This window comes from Hylobates moloch, unplaced genomic scaffold, assembly GCF_009828535.3.
Source record: "Hylobates moloch isolate HMO894 unplaced genomic scaffold, HMol_V3 SCAFFOLD_18, whole genome shotgun sequence".
Classification (NCBI taxonomy): Eukaryota; Metazoa; Chordata; class Mammalia; order Primates; family Hylobatidae; genus Hylobates; species Hylobates moloch.
This window is the reverse complement of record NW_026652293.1, coordinates 32385719-32401606: the sequence shown is the minus strand read 5'-3', so window position 1 is coordinate 32401606 and position 15888 is coordinate 32385719. Positions and strand designations below refer to the sequence as shown.

Sequence of the window (15888 nt, the reverse complement as noted above, 5' to 3'; positions counted from 1 at the left end):
TTGCTCTGTTGCCCAGGCTAGAGTGCAATGGTGTGATCTTGGTTCACTGCAACCTCTGCCTCCTGGGTTCAAGCGATTCTCCTGCCTCAGCCTCCCGAGTAGCTGGGACTACAGGCACCCACCACCATGCCCGGCGAATTTTTTGTATTTTTAGTAGAGAGGGAGTTTCACCATGTTGGCCAGGATGGTCTTGAACTCCTGGCCTCAAGTGATCCACCCACCTTGGCCTCCCAAAGTGTTGGGATTACAGGCGTGAGCCCAGCCAACTTACCAATTTTTATAATGTGTTGATCTTTACACTCTTGACTTCTCTATCATTTCCATCAAGACTCCTTAAAAGAACCACTGTAAAATTTTCACTTCAACATTAACACATTCTAAATATGTGACAGAGCACTCACTGTTTGAGAGCTTTTGTAACATGGCATATGGTAAGATTTACTGGCCAGTAGTGTACAAGTCTACCAAGTTAGAGCTCAATGACAAACAATGTATGGGAGCACCCAGATTGTGGACAAATATAACACTATACTGGCCGGGCACGGTGGCTCACGCCTGTAATCCCAGCACTTTGGGAGGCTAAGGTGGGCGGATCACAAGGTCAGGAGTTCGAGACCAGCCTGGCCAACATGGTGAAACCCCATCTCTACTAAAAAATACAAAAATTAGCTGGACATGGTGCCGCGAACCTATAGTCCCAGCTACTTGGGAGGCTGAGGCAGGAGAATTGCTTGAACCCAGGAAGCGGAGGTTGCAGTGAGCTGAGATCAGGCCACTGCACTCCAGCCTGGGCGACAGAGTGAGACTCTGTCTTGGAGGAAAAAAAAAAAAAAAGACCATACTGAAACAGACTTCATATATCTTTTAATGCTATTGCATTTATCAAAAACTTTCATAAACTAGTTAATACATTAATACTCTGTGTCCAAAATAAAAATAAAAAACACTCTGTGTCTATTTTGCAGGAAAGAAGAGAGGGAATAATAACATTTATTGACCACTATGTACCAGACACTCTTCCAAGTGCTTTTTAGGTATTAAACTTTTACTCTTCTTTACAATCCTAAATGGTGGGTATAATTAGGCCCTCCAAGATGTATACTACAAGAGGGCAGAGATCTTCTCTTAATGCTCTTTGTTGTATTGCTGGCACCCAGAACAGTGTCTGGGATATACAGTAAGCACTCAAATATTTGTTGTATGGATAATGAAGAAATATTTAAGGCAAAAAGAATTTAAGTGACTTGCACAAGGTCACACACAGTGACACAGCCAGAATTTGAATCTAGGCAATCTGGTTTCACATCTCAGATTCTTAACCACTAGGTATGTATCTATTAGGAAACAACATTCCTCCTTTACCTCTTTTTACCCTTTAGAAATATTTTTGGTGTAAAAATGCTTCCATGAGCTAGAAGCTGTGCTCACTGTTTTGCAAAGAAAAGAGAAAAAGGAAAAGAAAAAAATATAGTTTAATAACATATAAACACCATAGTATATCTGAATTTATTAATACTCCCACTACAGACGGCAGTAAGCACTACAGAGCAGGGAGAGAGGTATAGGTTAACAGGTTACTACTATGGATTTTAAAAATATATACATGTCTATTGTTATATATTATTATAATATATTCATACATGCTGTTTAGCATAGCATTATAATCAATCAGCACTACACAGTGCAGTATTAAATAAGTTATGCATGTACATCTAGACTTGCTGTCTTTTTAAACAGCTGAATAGCATTCCATTAAATAGACATATAATACTACAATTTAGCTCTTATCCCTATCAATAAGCCTTTAGATTGCTTCCATGTTTTTATGCATATCAACAATATAATGAATATCCTTGTACCTATATCTTTACCCTTTAACGTGCAATAAATATCTAAAAGCAAAGTTTGAGAGAAAGGTAGTGCACATTTTAAATTTTAATAAATACTGCCAAGTTTTCCACCAAACATGCTGTTTGTTTTTATTTCCTCAAAGGGAAATACAAGAATTTTTTCTTCATGCTCTAATCATTATTGAATAAAATCAATCTTTTACCAATCTCACAGGTAGTAAATGGAACTTTATTTTCTAATTTGTATTTTTCATTATGAATAAAAGCTAAGCATCTATTTATATCTTTCATATGTTTATTGGCCTTCCTGCAAATTGCCTACAAATATTCCTTATATGTATCATGTTTAGAATCTTAGTTTCAGTTTAATGTTTGAGTGAGTTTTTTTATATGAAGGTCTTCCATTTTATGTAGTCAAATTCATCAATCTTCATTTTTGGCTTCTGTATTTCACATCATGCTTAGAAAAAGCCTTTTTTATACCAACATTATGAACACATTAGCCCATGTTTTCTATGCTATTTTCATGTTACTTTTGTTTGCTTCACTCTTTCATCATCTAGAATCTATTTTGGTAGAGAAGGCTCTATAACTTGTTTTTCTCACTCAATAATATATACTAGATATCTTTCCAGATAAACTACTTTGTTTGTTTTTGAGATGGAGTCTGGCTCTGTTGCCCAGGTTGGAGTGCAGTGGCACGATCTCAGCTCACTGCAACCTTCGCCTCCCAGGTTCAAGCAATTCTTGTGCCTCAGCCGCCCGAGAAGCTGGGATTACAACTACTTTGTTTTAATTGTACACATAGAATTCTAAAATATAACCATATCATAGTTTTCTTGTTATTTATCAGTTATATAAAGCACGAATAAGCATTTACATTTTCCTCTATTTTTCAACGATTGCCAAGAATGCTCCCATTAACGCCCTTGTATATGCCTCCTTGGACACGTGTGTGTGTGTGCGCGCACGCAAGATAAACATTAAGACATTAAGATGCAGAATTACTGAGTCATTAGTGTGTATCTTTTTTTTTTTTTTTTTTTTTTTTGATACAGAGTTTTGCTCTTGTTGCCCAGGCTTGAGTGTAGTGGCACGATCTCGGCTCACTGCAACCTCCTTCTCCCCGGGTTCAAGCAATTCTCCTGCCTCAACCTCCTGAGTAGCTGGGATTACAGGCGCCTGCAACCATGCCCGGCTAATTTTTGTATTTTTAGTAGAGACGGGGTTTCACCATGTTGGCCAGGCTGGTCTCGATCTCCTGACCTCAGGTAAGCCACTTGCCTCGGCCTCCCAAAGTGCTGGGATTACAGGCATGAGCCACCGCACCCGGCCATGTGTAGCTTTTTTTTTTTTTTTTTTTGATACTGACAAATTACCCTCCAAAATGATGTGCCTAATATGCTTTTGTTTTAAAAATTAATTACCTGTATCCATTCATTCAACAGATATTTAAATGTTTTCTTTCTGTTAGGCACTGTTCTAGAGGCTGGGTACACAGCATAATAGCCAACCCAGACAAGGGCACTACTCTGGTGATGAAGAGTGCAGGCTCTAAACTATGCCGGGTAGTCCCAGATACTCAGGAGGCTGAGGCAGGAGGACTGTTTGAGCCCAGAAGTTCGAGTCCAGCCTAGGCAACAACAAAAAAGAGTGCAGGCTCTAGACACCGACTGCCTGAGTTCAAATGGGGGTTCAATAAGCATGAGATGTCTGACCTTGGACATCTACTCTTGTGCCTCAAGTCCCTTATCAATAAAACAGTAATAATAATAATAGTACCTATCTCACAGGATTGCTGTGGATTGTTCTGCCTACAGTTTAGAAAGTACTCAAAGATTTCTTATTAATTAAGTTTGCTATTACTATTATTTTTGCCAATGAGAGGCAGAAATAATATTTCATTATGGAATCATCATTTTCCTGATAAAAAGTAAGACTGAACATACATTTTTACTTTTTTAGCCTTTTGAATTTCCCATTCGATGACCTCCTGTTCAAATTCTTTGTCCATTTTTTTCTGTTATGATGTTTGCATTTTTCCTTACTGATTTGTCAGAGTCTTTACATATCCTGTGCATTAATCCTTTAGCTGTTAAATATGATGCAAATATTTTCTAGTATGACACCTATGCTCTGACCCATAGGCTGTCAGGTTTTGTTTGTGGCCAAATCACAAGGATGGCAGAATTGACTACTGTTTTGCCAAGAGAATTTCAAGTCCTGCTTTCTACTTTAAAAGGTTTGTAATTACTTAGATTAAGGGAAGGAGGTAGCAAATACTCTCTAAGCAACTGAGAGTATAAGCCAAAGGCTCAGGAGCAATTTCTAACTTATCTACCCTTGTCTCCTAAATACCTGGTACACGATCTTGTACATAATAGACTCCGGATGAACAAGCATATTTGAATGCAGCAAAATCTCCTTACTAGGTTACACACTTCTTATGGGCAATGATGGTGTCAAACTTACCTTGGTATCACTCCCACAATGCGTAAAAGTGCTTTTACACAGAAGAAGCACTCGAATGTTTTTATAGGATAGATTGCCATCTCTGAACATACATGAAAGTAGCCAAAGTAAACAATGTAAAACAAAGCAATCCCCTCCTCTAAGATTACACCCTGATTTGCAGCGGCATGTAGCTCTGCACAGAGTCTGATATTTGGGCCTCTTCCTCTTAAATTCACTGTGTTTCAGGTGTTTGTTCTAGAAAAAAAAAAAGCCCCTGACAATTACTGTGTCCTAAGCCTGTCTAGGTGCTGTTAAGACCAAGTCCATTTAATATTTTTCATGTTTTAGTCTCTCTCCAAATTTCTTCTCACTACCATTATTTAACAATAAGTCCATTTCAGCACACTAGACACAGCTTTTGGGTCTCTGGATTTTATTCTTTTCCCACATACCATTCCCTGGTTGAGCTCTCCTTTGCTAAGTGCCGCTAGACTGGTTTCTTTCCAGGATATCACTCTTGGTGATCTAGGCTTACAGTTTCATGTGAAATCATGAGACAAGGTGGTGTAATGGAAAAAGTGCAGGATTGTTGGAGCCAAATGATCTGGGTTTGTGTACTGGTTCAGACATTTACTAACTATATGACCTTAATAACCCTAAGTATCAGTTTCCCTACTTTCAAATGGGGATAATATCTAACCCATCTGGGTCATAGGACTGCGGTAAGGATTAGAAAATTAGATGACAATGCAGAAATACTTCATAAAGAATTCTACAAATATATGTCACTACTATATGAAATATGGCTCAAAGAAGTATCAGTAAAAGGGCTCCACCAGACAAGTCCCTTCATGAGGGCAAGTGTCTGACTGGGTCATGGCTGCACCTTCAAAGCCTGGCATATTTGTTGAAAGAATGACAGAATGAAAAGAGAACTTATCAGTGACCTTAGCCAAATTAATAAATCTCTGGGCTCTGGGTTTCAATTCCCTCATTTGTAAAGTAAGAACACTACCTCCCACCTCAAAAGATTGCTATGAAGATTAAAAGGAAATAATATTCATTGACTGGGCATGGTGGCTCACGCCTGTAATTCCAGCACTTTGGGAGGCCAAAGCAGGTGGACTGCTTGAGTCCAGGAGTTCAAGATCAGCCTGGGCAACATGGTGAAACCCTGACTCTACAAAAAATACAAAAATTAGCCAGGCATGGTGGCATGCATTTATAGTCCCACCCACTGGAGGGGTTAGGGGGCTAAGGCAGGAAGATCACTTGAGCCACGGAGGTTGAAGCTGCAGTGAGCTGGGATCATGCCACTGCACTACAGCTGAAGGAAGGAAGGAAGGAAGGAAGGAAGGAATGAAGGAAGGAAGGAAGGAAGGGAGGGAGGGAGGGAGGGAGGGAGGGAGGGAGGGAATGAATGAATATCCATGAAATATAATAGATATTTATCTATTTGCTTCTTCCTGTCAAGCCAGATATAGTTTATGACTTGGCTGTATAAAAAGTAGATGCTATTAATAGTTACTGACACAAATTCTTCTAGGGACAGTCAAGAAATATTACTATCATCTACCCTTTAATCTCAATAAAAATTAATATACTGACAAAGTGATTATTTAAGTACTTTATCTCAGCCATGTTTAAAGTGCTGCAGTTCACTGTGACTCACATACACACAGGCCCTTATGATGAACCACAGCCCCACTGAAGTCAAGAGCCTTCTCAGAGACAAGTGCTTCTTTATGTAATCCAGACATGACAATCTACTATTGATGAAACTGAAAATCTTTTAAGCATCTAATCCATATCAAAACAAGCTCCACTTATTGGTCACAGCACATGAGACAGAAACATTGTTTTATTTAGTTATCAACAGTATTAACATACAGAGAATCCAATCCATATTGTGCATAATTTTGATGCACAATAAAATTAAAACCAGAGCACCTAACAGAGCCCCAAAGTACACTAAGCATAAACTGACAGAACTGAAGTGAGAAACAGACAATTCAACAATAACAGTTGAAGCTTTGCCACATCTACTGCAAGAATGAAAACAATTCTCAGCAATCAGGCTGTTGACATTCCAGAAAATGTCAACATCATTCTGAAGAAACACACAGGTATTATGAAGGAACCCCAAGGTACCCTGCAGAGGGACATCAACGTAAAACACAATCTTGTTGGAAACAAAAAGTAGCAGCTCCAAGTTGTTAAGTGGTAGAAAAATGGGAACTGGCTACCATTTGCACTTTTTGTAGTCATGTACAGAACATGATCACTGGGCTTCCAAAATGAGGTCTATATATACTCACTTCTCATCAACATAGTTATCCAAGAGAATGGGTCTCAAAATTCAAATTTTCTTGGGTGAAAAATACATCTGTAGGTTTCAGAAGAGGCCAGGTGTTGCCTGTTTAGTATCTCAAGCCCAGGATACTAACACAATTCCATAAGGAAAGAACATTTTTCAACAAATGGTGTTGGATGTTCACATGCGCAAAAATGAAGTTGGACCTACCTCACACCATATACAAAAATTAACTCAAAATGGGTAAGAGATCCAAATATAAGAGCTAAAACTCTTCAAAGAAAACATAGAAGCAAATCTTTGTGGCCTTGCACTAAGCAATATGACACCAAAAGCACAAGTTAAAAAAAAACAACAACAACCACCACCACCACCTAAGGCCAGGTGCGGTGGCTCACACCTGTAATCCCAGCACTTTTGGAGGCTGAGTGAGGCAAATTACTTGAGGCCAGAAGTTTGAAATCAGCCTGGCCAACACAACAAAACCCCATCTCTACTAAAAATACAAAAAATTAGGCTGGGCTTAGCACCTGTAATTCTAGCACTTTGGGAGGCCGAGGTGGGTGGATCATTTGAGGTCAGGAGTTACAGACCAGCCTGGCCAACATGACAAAACCCCATCTCTAGTAAAAATACAAACATTAGTCGGGCATGGTGGAGCACGCCTATAATCCCAGCTACTTGGGAGGCTGAGGCAGGAGAATCACTTCAACCCAGGAGGCAGAGGTTGCACGGAGCCTGGATTGTGCCACTGCACTCCAGCCTGGGCAACAGAGCAAGACTCCATCTCAAAATAAATAAATAAATAAATAAAAATAAAATAAAATAAAATAAGACAGTGGTGATTACCACATGACTCTGTGAAAACTACTGAAAGTAATTCACAACAGAAAACTACTGAATTCTATACTTTGAACAGGTGAATTTTATGTTATGTGTGTATCTCAATAAAGCTATTTTAAAAACAAGAATTAAAACTAGAAATACTGTAATTCTGATCCGTCTGACCTTAACATGCGTATTCTACCATGTCCATCAGTCTACTATATAAACCAATGCAATTCATCTTCAATTATAAGATAGAAAAATTAGCAGCCAGTCCTCTCATACCTATAAATTCATTTTATAGGCTACAAAACTATGTTTTGTACAAAATTAACAAAACCATTATTTTTAATGAAATCATATTATTCAAAATATTCATCAAATGCCAATTCTAACTGTTGGATAAACTAGGCAATTTTATTCAAAAATTTTTTTAACCTATATTTTAGGTTCAGGGGTACAAGTGCAGGTTTGTTATATAGGTAAACTCGTGTCACAGGGGTTTATTGTACAAATTATTTTGTCACCCAAGTAAAGGCCTAGTACCTAATACTTATTTTTTCTGATCTTCTCCCTCCTCCCAGCCTCCACCCTCCAGTAGGACCCCTCTGTCTGTTGTTCCCCTCTTTGTGTCCATGTGTTCTCATCATTTAGCTCTCACTTATAAGTAAGAACACGTGGTATGTGGTTTTCTGTTCCTGCATTAGTTTCCTAAGTGTAACGGCCTCCAGCTCCATCCATGTTCCTGCACAGCACATGGTCTCATTCTTTTGTATGGCTCCATAGTATTCCATGGTGTATATGTACCCATTTCCTTTATCCAGTCTGCCATTGATGGGCATTTAGGTTGATTCCATGTCTTTGCTATTGTGAATAGTGCTGCAATGAACATATGCATGCATGTGTCTTTATGCTAGAACAATTTATATTCCTTTGGGTATATACCCAGTAATGGGATTGCTTGGTCAAATGATAGTTCTGTTTTTAGCTCTTTGAGGAATCACAAAACAAGGGAATCGCTGTGGAAAGGAATCATTTTCCATAATGGCTGAACTAATTTACACTCCCACCAACAGTGTATAATAATTCCCTTTTCTCCACAACCTTGCCAGCATCTGTTATTAATTGACTTTTTAACAATAGCCATTCTAACTGGTGTGAGATGGTTATCTTATTGTGGTTTTGATCTGCATTTCTCTAATGATCAGTGATGGTGAGCTTTCCTTCATATGCTTGTTGGTCATATGTATGTCTTCTTTTGAAAAGTGTTCATGTCCTTTGCCCACTTTTTAATGGAGTTGTTTTTCTCTCGTAAATTTGTTTAAGTTCCTTTTAGATGCTAGTTATCAGACCTTTGTCAGATGCATAGTTTGCAAAAATTTTCTCCCATTCTGTAGTCTGTCTGTTTACTCTGTTGGTAGTTTGCTGTGCAGAAATTCTTAAGTTTAATTAGATGCCATTTGTCAATTTTTGCTTTTGTTGTAATTGCTTTTGGTGTCTTCGTCATGAAATCTTTGCCAGTTCCTATGTCCAAAATGTATTGCCTAGGCTATCTTCTAGGGTTTTTATACTTTTGGGTTTTACATTTAAGTCTTTAAACCATCTTGCGTTGATTTTTGTGCATGGTATAAAGAAGGGGTCCAGCTTCAATCTTCTGCAAATGGCTAGCCAGTTATCCCAGCACCATTTATTGAATAGGGAGTCCTTTCCCTATTGCTAGTTTTTGTCAGCTTTTGTTGAAGATCAGATGGTTGTAGGTATGGACCTTATTTCTGGGCTCTCTATTCTGTTCCACTGGTTTACATGTCTGTTTTGTGCTAGTACCATGCTGTTTTGGTTACTGTAGCACTGTAGTATAGTTTGAGTGGGGTAACATGATGCCTCCAGCTTTGTTCTTTTTCCTTAGGATGCCCTTGGCTTTTGGGCTCTTTTTTGGTTCCATATGAATTTTAAAATTTTTTTTCTAGTTCTGTGTAGAACGCCATTGATAGTTTGATAGGAATATCATTGAATCTGTAAATTGCTTTGGATAGTATGGCCATTTTAATGATATTGATTCTTCCTATCCATAATCATGGAATGTTTTTCCATTTGTCTGTGTCATCTCTGATTTCTTTGAGCAATATTTTGTAATTCTCATTGTAGAGATCTTTCACCTCCCTGGTTAACTGTATTCCTAGGTATTAATACTTTATACTTTTTGTGGCAATTGTGAATGGGATTGCGTTTCTAATTTGGCTCTCAACTTGGCTGTTGTCGGTGTCTAGGAATGCTAGTGATTTCTGTGTTTATTCTGTGTCCTGAAACTTTGCTGAAGCTATCAGCTGAAGGAGCTTTTGGGCCAAGACTATGAGGTTTTCTAGATATAGAATCATGTCATCTGCCAACATGGATAGTTTTACTTCTTTTCTTCCTATCTGGATGCCCTTTCTTTCTCTTCCCTGATCTCCCTGGCCAGGACTTCCAATACTGTGCTGAATAGGAGTAGTGAAAAAGGGCATCCTTGTCTTGTGCCAGTTTTCAAGGGAATGCTTCCAGCTTCTGCCCATTCAGCATGAGGTTGGCTGTGGGTTGGTCATAGACGGCTCTTATTATTTTAAGGTATGTTCCTTCAATATCTAGTTTACTGAGAGGCTTTTTTGTTGTTGTTTTTTGGGTTTTTTTTTTTTTTTTTTTGAGACAGAGTCTTGCTCTGTCACCCAGGCTGGAGTGTAGTAGCATGATCTTGGCTCACTGAAACCTCCGCCTCCCAGGTTCAAGCAATTCTCCTGCCTCAGCCTCCCAAGTAACTGGGATTACAGGTGCCTGCCACCAAGCCTGGCTAATACTGTATTTTTAGTAGAGATGGGGTTTCACCATGTTGGCCAGGCTGGTCTTGAACTCCTGACCTCAAGTGATCCACCCATCTCGGCCTCCCAAAGTGCTGGGATTATAGGCATCAGCCACTGCACCCAGCCAGGATGTTGAATTTTATCAAAAGCAATTTTTTTTTTTTATTTTTATTTTTTGAGACAGAGTCGCGCTCTGTCCCCAGGCTGGAGTGCAGTGGCGCAATCTTGGCTCACTGCAACCTATGCCTCCCAGGTTCAAGCGATTCTCCGGTCTCAGCCTCTCAAGTAGCTGGGACTACAGAAATGCCACCATGCCCAGCTAATTTTTGTATTTTTAGTAGAGATGGGGCTTCACCATGTTGGCCAGGATGGTCTTGATCTCTTGACCTTGTGATCTGCCCGCCTTGGCCTCCAAAAGTGCTAGGATTATAGGCATGAGCAACCGTGCCTGGAGATCAAGAGCCTTTTCTGCATCTAACCAACTTTACTTTTAACAAAGGATTTAAAAGTGCTTAGCAATACTCTATATTAAAACTTCCAACTCAAACAGCATATCTTACTTATTTGGTTTATTAATTAGGGACTAATACTCTACAACTACTTAACAGAGCTAAGCAATAGAATTTTAGACATTCCTCAATAACATTTCCCAGGCTTATAATTTCACTTTTAATTTCATAAAAAATACACTAACCATTGATAATTTTGTCAGAATAAGTCTTTCCATGGGAATTTACAATTTTTTAGCATGGTGTGACATTAGAAAACTTGCTTAGCTTCTACCTGTTTTTTTCTCTTCTTAAATGAGGATAATAAAAATATCTGTTCCAACCCTTTGTTATGAAAATCAAAAAAGAAAGCACTCTGTAAGGTGTAATTATTACTCCCTCTTCAATGAAAAAGCTCAACTAGTAGGTATTAAATTGTTGAACACCTCTTAAGAAAAGCATAAACCTGGGATGAGTGTTGGCAAGTGGGGAGATAGTACTGCAATGGGGAGGCAGACCCAAAGGTTCCACTCTCAAGCAAACAAACAAAAAATGTTGTAGGTCATCAGATTTGCAAAACATTTTATCAATTCTTTTTTTGTTCTGTTTAGCTTAGAGATAGAGCCTCAGTATGCTGCCCAGACTGGTCTTGAACTCCTGAGCTCAAACAATCCTCCCCCTTGTCCTCCCAAAGTGCTGGGATTACAGGCATGAGCCACCATGCCCAGTCTTTGTTTTGTTTTTGAGATGGGGTCTTGCTGTGTTGTCCAGGCCGATCTCTAACTCCTGGCCTCAGGTGATCCCTCCTCCTCAACCTCCCAAGCATCTGGGATTATAGGTCACCGCACTCAGTTTTTCAATTCTTTTACACTGAACATTAGTAGCTATTTAAATCTAAAGGATGGTCATCTGGAATAATTGTCCTGGATAGTCAAGGAAGAATTTGTTTCTTTGCTGTTACATTAAGTATCTGATTGAGGACCCACCCCCACCCCGCCACCTGCCACCCAAAAATGGAAAAGGCTGACTTCAAAATTATTTTCCTGGCCAGATGCGGTGGCTCACACCTGTAATCCTAGAAATTTGGGAGAACAAGGCGGGTGGATCACCTGAGGTCAGGAGTTCAAGGCCAGCCTGGCCAACATGAGGAAACCCCATCTCTACTAAAAAATATCCCCCCCAAAAAAATTAGCTGGACTTGGTGGCAGGCGCCTATACTCCCAGCTACTTGGGAGGCTAAGACAGAAGAATCACTTGAACCCAGGAGGCAGAGGTTGCAGTGAGCCAAAATCATGCCACTGCACTCCAGCCTGGGCAACAAAAAAAAAAAAAAAAAAAAATATATATATATATATATATATATATAATTAAAGAAATGCCAAAAGGACAAATAGAACCATGAAATGACCTAATTTAAAGCTGCCAGCTAAAAAGGTGAACTATATCAAATCACCTGACCGTTGTGTGAATTTATGACATAACTCCATGATGTCCTCTCTGCAGCCCTACTCTACCTTACTGTGTCTTTTAAAAATTATTTTTATAAAAAGAAAAGCTCGGCCAGGTGCGGTGGCTCACGCCTGTAATCCCAGCACTTTGGGAAGTCGAGATGGTTGGATCATAAGGTCAGGAGATTGAGACCATCCTGCCTAACACGGTGAAACCCCATCTCTACTAAAAATACAAAAACAAAAAATTTGCCGGGCGTGGTGGCGGGCGCCTGTTGTCCCAGCTACTCGGGAGGCTGAGGTGGGAGAATGGCGTGAACCCGGGAGGCAGAGATTGCAGTGAGCCGAGATCATGCCACTCTACTCCAGCCTGGGCGACAGAGTGAGACTCCATCTAAAAAAAAAAAAAAAAAAAAAAAAGAAAGAAAAGAAAAGCTCTGACAAGCTTATACATTAAAGACACAGCTGAGGCTGGATGCGGTGGCTCATGCCAGTAATCCTAGTACTTCGGGAGGCCGAGGTGGGTGGAATGCCTAAGCTCAGAAGTTTGAGACCAGCCTGGGCAACATGGTGAAATCCTGTCTCTACTAAAATACAAAAAAAATTAGCCAGGTGTGGTGGCGCACACCTGTAATCCCAGCTACTTGGAAAGCTAAGACAGGAGAATTACTTGAACCTGGGAGGTAGAGGTTGCAGTGAGCCGAGAGCGCACCACTACACTCCAGCCTGGGGAACAGAGTGAGACTCCGGCTCAAAAACAATCAAATAAATACATAAATAATTTTGAATAAAATAACTTAAAAGGCAAAAGTACAAACACAGGTCTCAATTTCCTCATATGTTCAATAAAGAAACTGGTCTAGAAAATCTCTTAGTTTCCTATGACTTCTAAAATTGAGTTTGAGTATTCTATATGTTGGTGACTGCTGTTCTAATAAGTTACAACAAACATATATCCCAAACATTCATAGTCTACTTAGCTGGTTTACTTCCCAATATATACGTTAATTAATTTTGAAACAATCTACTTTACAACATACTCTAAGTGCCTGGGTCCTCTGTCTTTTCAACCTTTCCCTTTTACAGCCTGTAAACATCCTCAACGTCTTTTGATAACAAACATTAAAACCTCTCCTTCAACCGTACATTTCCCTCTAATTACTGCCCTTTTGCCTTCCTTTCACAGCCACATTCTTTTAAAAGAAAAAAATTACTGACCCTTACTTACTTTCAATTCTTACTTCCAATCTACTAAAACTGCTCTGCCTAAGGTCATCAATGACTTTCTAATTGCCAATCCTAATAGATAGCTTATTTTTATTTATTCACGTTTATTTAAAACTAAATATTTCTTTTTATAGTTATATGTCAAAAAATAGTGACTAGGTTTTATGGCTTACTTAAAATATAAATAAGGAAAATACACATGTGCCATACCAATAGCTGGTTTTAAATGAAATACTATAATTTTAAAAAGAGTTCCAAAATATTTAACAGAATTTCCAGCAATGATTATTTCTTTTTTTTTTTTTTGAGATGGAGTTTTACTGTTTGTTGCCCAGGCTGGCATGCAATGGTGTGATTCAGCTCACCACAACCTCTGCCTCCTGGGTTCAAGTGATTCTCCTGCCTCAGCCTCCTGAGTAGCTGGGATTACAGGCATGCGCCACCACGCCCGGCTATTTTTGTATTTTTAGTGGAGACAGGGTTTCTCCATGTTGGTCAGGCTGGTCTTGAACTCCCAACCTCAGGTGATCCACCTGCCTCGGCCTCCCAAAGCACTGGGATTACAGGCGTGAGCCACTGCGCCCGGCCCAGCAATGATTATTTCTAAAATGTAAAGATTTGAAACATACTTTGTACAAAACAAAAAACAGAAGAATTCATTCTTACTTTTTCCTTTTTTAAAAAGTCCAGACAATTTGTCACAAGAAAGTGATAGCAGCCGCAGCCTCAGTCACCCTCGGAATCACTGTACGTCTTCATGGGGACAGAGAATTGCACTGAGGACAGCAATATATCTTCAACTGGCTTCTTAGGGTTTTCCTCCAGGTCCATCTTAATTGCTCCAGATTCAGACAGTTTTCACTCCAACTCATCTCTTGTCAGGTTCATGTCGCCAAACACCAGAGGACCAATAAACTGAGCCTTGATATCTCCTTCCAGGTAAACAAATATCATGGGCAGATTCCTATCAAGATAACTAGGTATGCAGGTTGTTGAAATGGCTTTGATAAATTTGACATCAGGAAACTTCCTGGCAACTCCACTGAGGTGCTGATTTATCAGGGCAAAGAGGGGAATTCCTTGTTTGTAAAGGTGCAAGAAGACCCACAAACCCTCACCGGCTTTGGTAACTTCTTTTTTTTGAGACGGAGTCTCGCTCTGTCACCCAGGCTGGAGTGCAGTGGTGCAATCTCGGCTCACTGCAAGCTCCGCCTCCTGGGTTCACGCCATTCTCCTGCCTCAGCCTCTCCGAGTAGCTGGGACTACAGGCGCCCGCCACCACGCCCAGCTAATTTTTTTTTTTGTATTTTTAGTAGAGACGGGGTGTCACCGTGGTCTCGATCTCCTGACCTCGTGATCTGCCCGCCTCGGCCTCCCAAAGTGCTGGGATTACAAGCGTGAGCCACCGCGCCCGGCCGGTAACTTCTTGAACATAATCCTTCCCTGAGATCTCCAAAACTTCTTCAAATTTATTCTTCAATTTAGTTACTTTCCACTCAGCCAGTCTCTGCTGTCTGTACATTTCAATAGCACGTTCATCCTCCTCATTAAACTTGTCTTCATGATCCTCCAGCTCTTCCGAAGTCATATCTTCCTATGTTGTCACGACTGACTGCTGGAGGATGCGCTGCTCCTCTTCTGCCTCCTCTTCCAATTCTTTCAGACTTTAAGATGCCCTTTTTGTGTAAGATATCATTCCATTCAGTGTCTACGTTGGGGTCCCGCATCTTGTTTCCAATTGCTCAAGCCAGCTGTGCCCCCTAATAGACACTTTAAATCCTTTTTATTTAGCCTATCCACAGGAACACTCCTTTTTAAAACTCTCCTCCTCCGCTCCTATAAAAACTTGATACTTTCTATTGATTTTCCTCCTTTTCTTTCTGTCTCCTTTTGTGGACTTTATTCCACTGTGTCACTTAAATGTGACTTTTTTTTTTTTTGAGACACAATCTTGCATAGGTTGGAGCACAGTGGCATGATCTCAGCTCACTGCAACCTCCACTTCTCGGGTTCAAAAGATTCTCCTGCCTCAGCCTCCCAAGTAGCTGGGACTACAGGCATGCGCCACCACGCCCGGCTAATTTTTGTATTTTTAGTAGAGACAGGTTTTACAATGTTAGCCAGGCTGGTCTCGAACTCTTGACCTCATGCAATCCGCCCACCTCAGCCTCCCAAAGTGCTGGGATTACAGGCATGAGCCACCACGCCTGGCCTTAAATGTGACTTTTATCCAGTCTCATGTTCTCTCTCATGACCTCTTCTGTCTTCACTCTACATGGTTTCACTGGATGATCTCATTCACCCTTGTGGCTTTAACTACTCCCTAAAACCTAGTATGTCTTCTGCACTCCATCACCTCATCTAAGCCTGAATGATACACTCAATCATCCAAACCTAGACATCTAAGAACCACTCTACCCACCAATCAATCCTAACAATTCAAACCCTAAA

The 15888-nt window shown here is 40.0% G+C and overlaps 1 protein-coding gene and 1 pseudogene across 2 annotated transcripts in view; both read right to left on the bottom strand.

The window, feature by feature from the left end:
- ZFYVE9 (zinc finger FYVE-type containing 9) overlaps window positions 1-15888 on the bottom strand; it is a 211203-nt gene that overhangs the window by 163489 nt on the left and 31826 nt on the right. The window lies entirely within an intron of this gene.
- Window positions 14164-15164, bottom strand: LOC116458065 (phosducin-like protein 3; annotated as a pseudogene).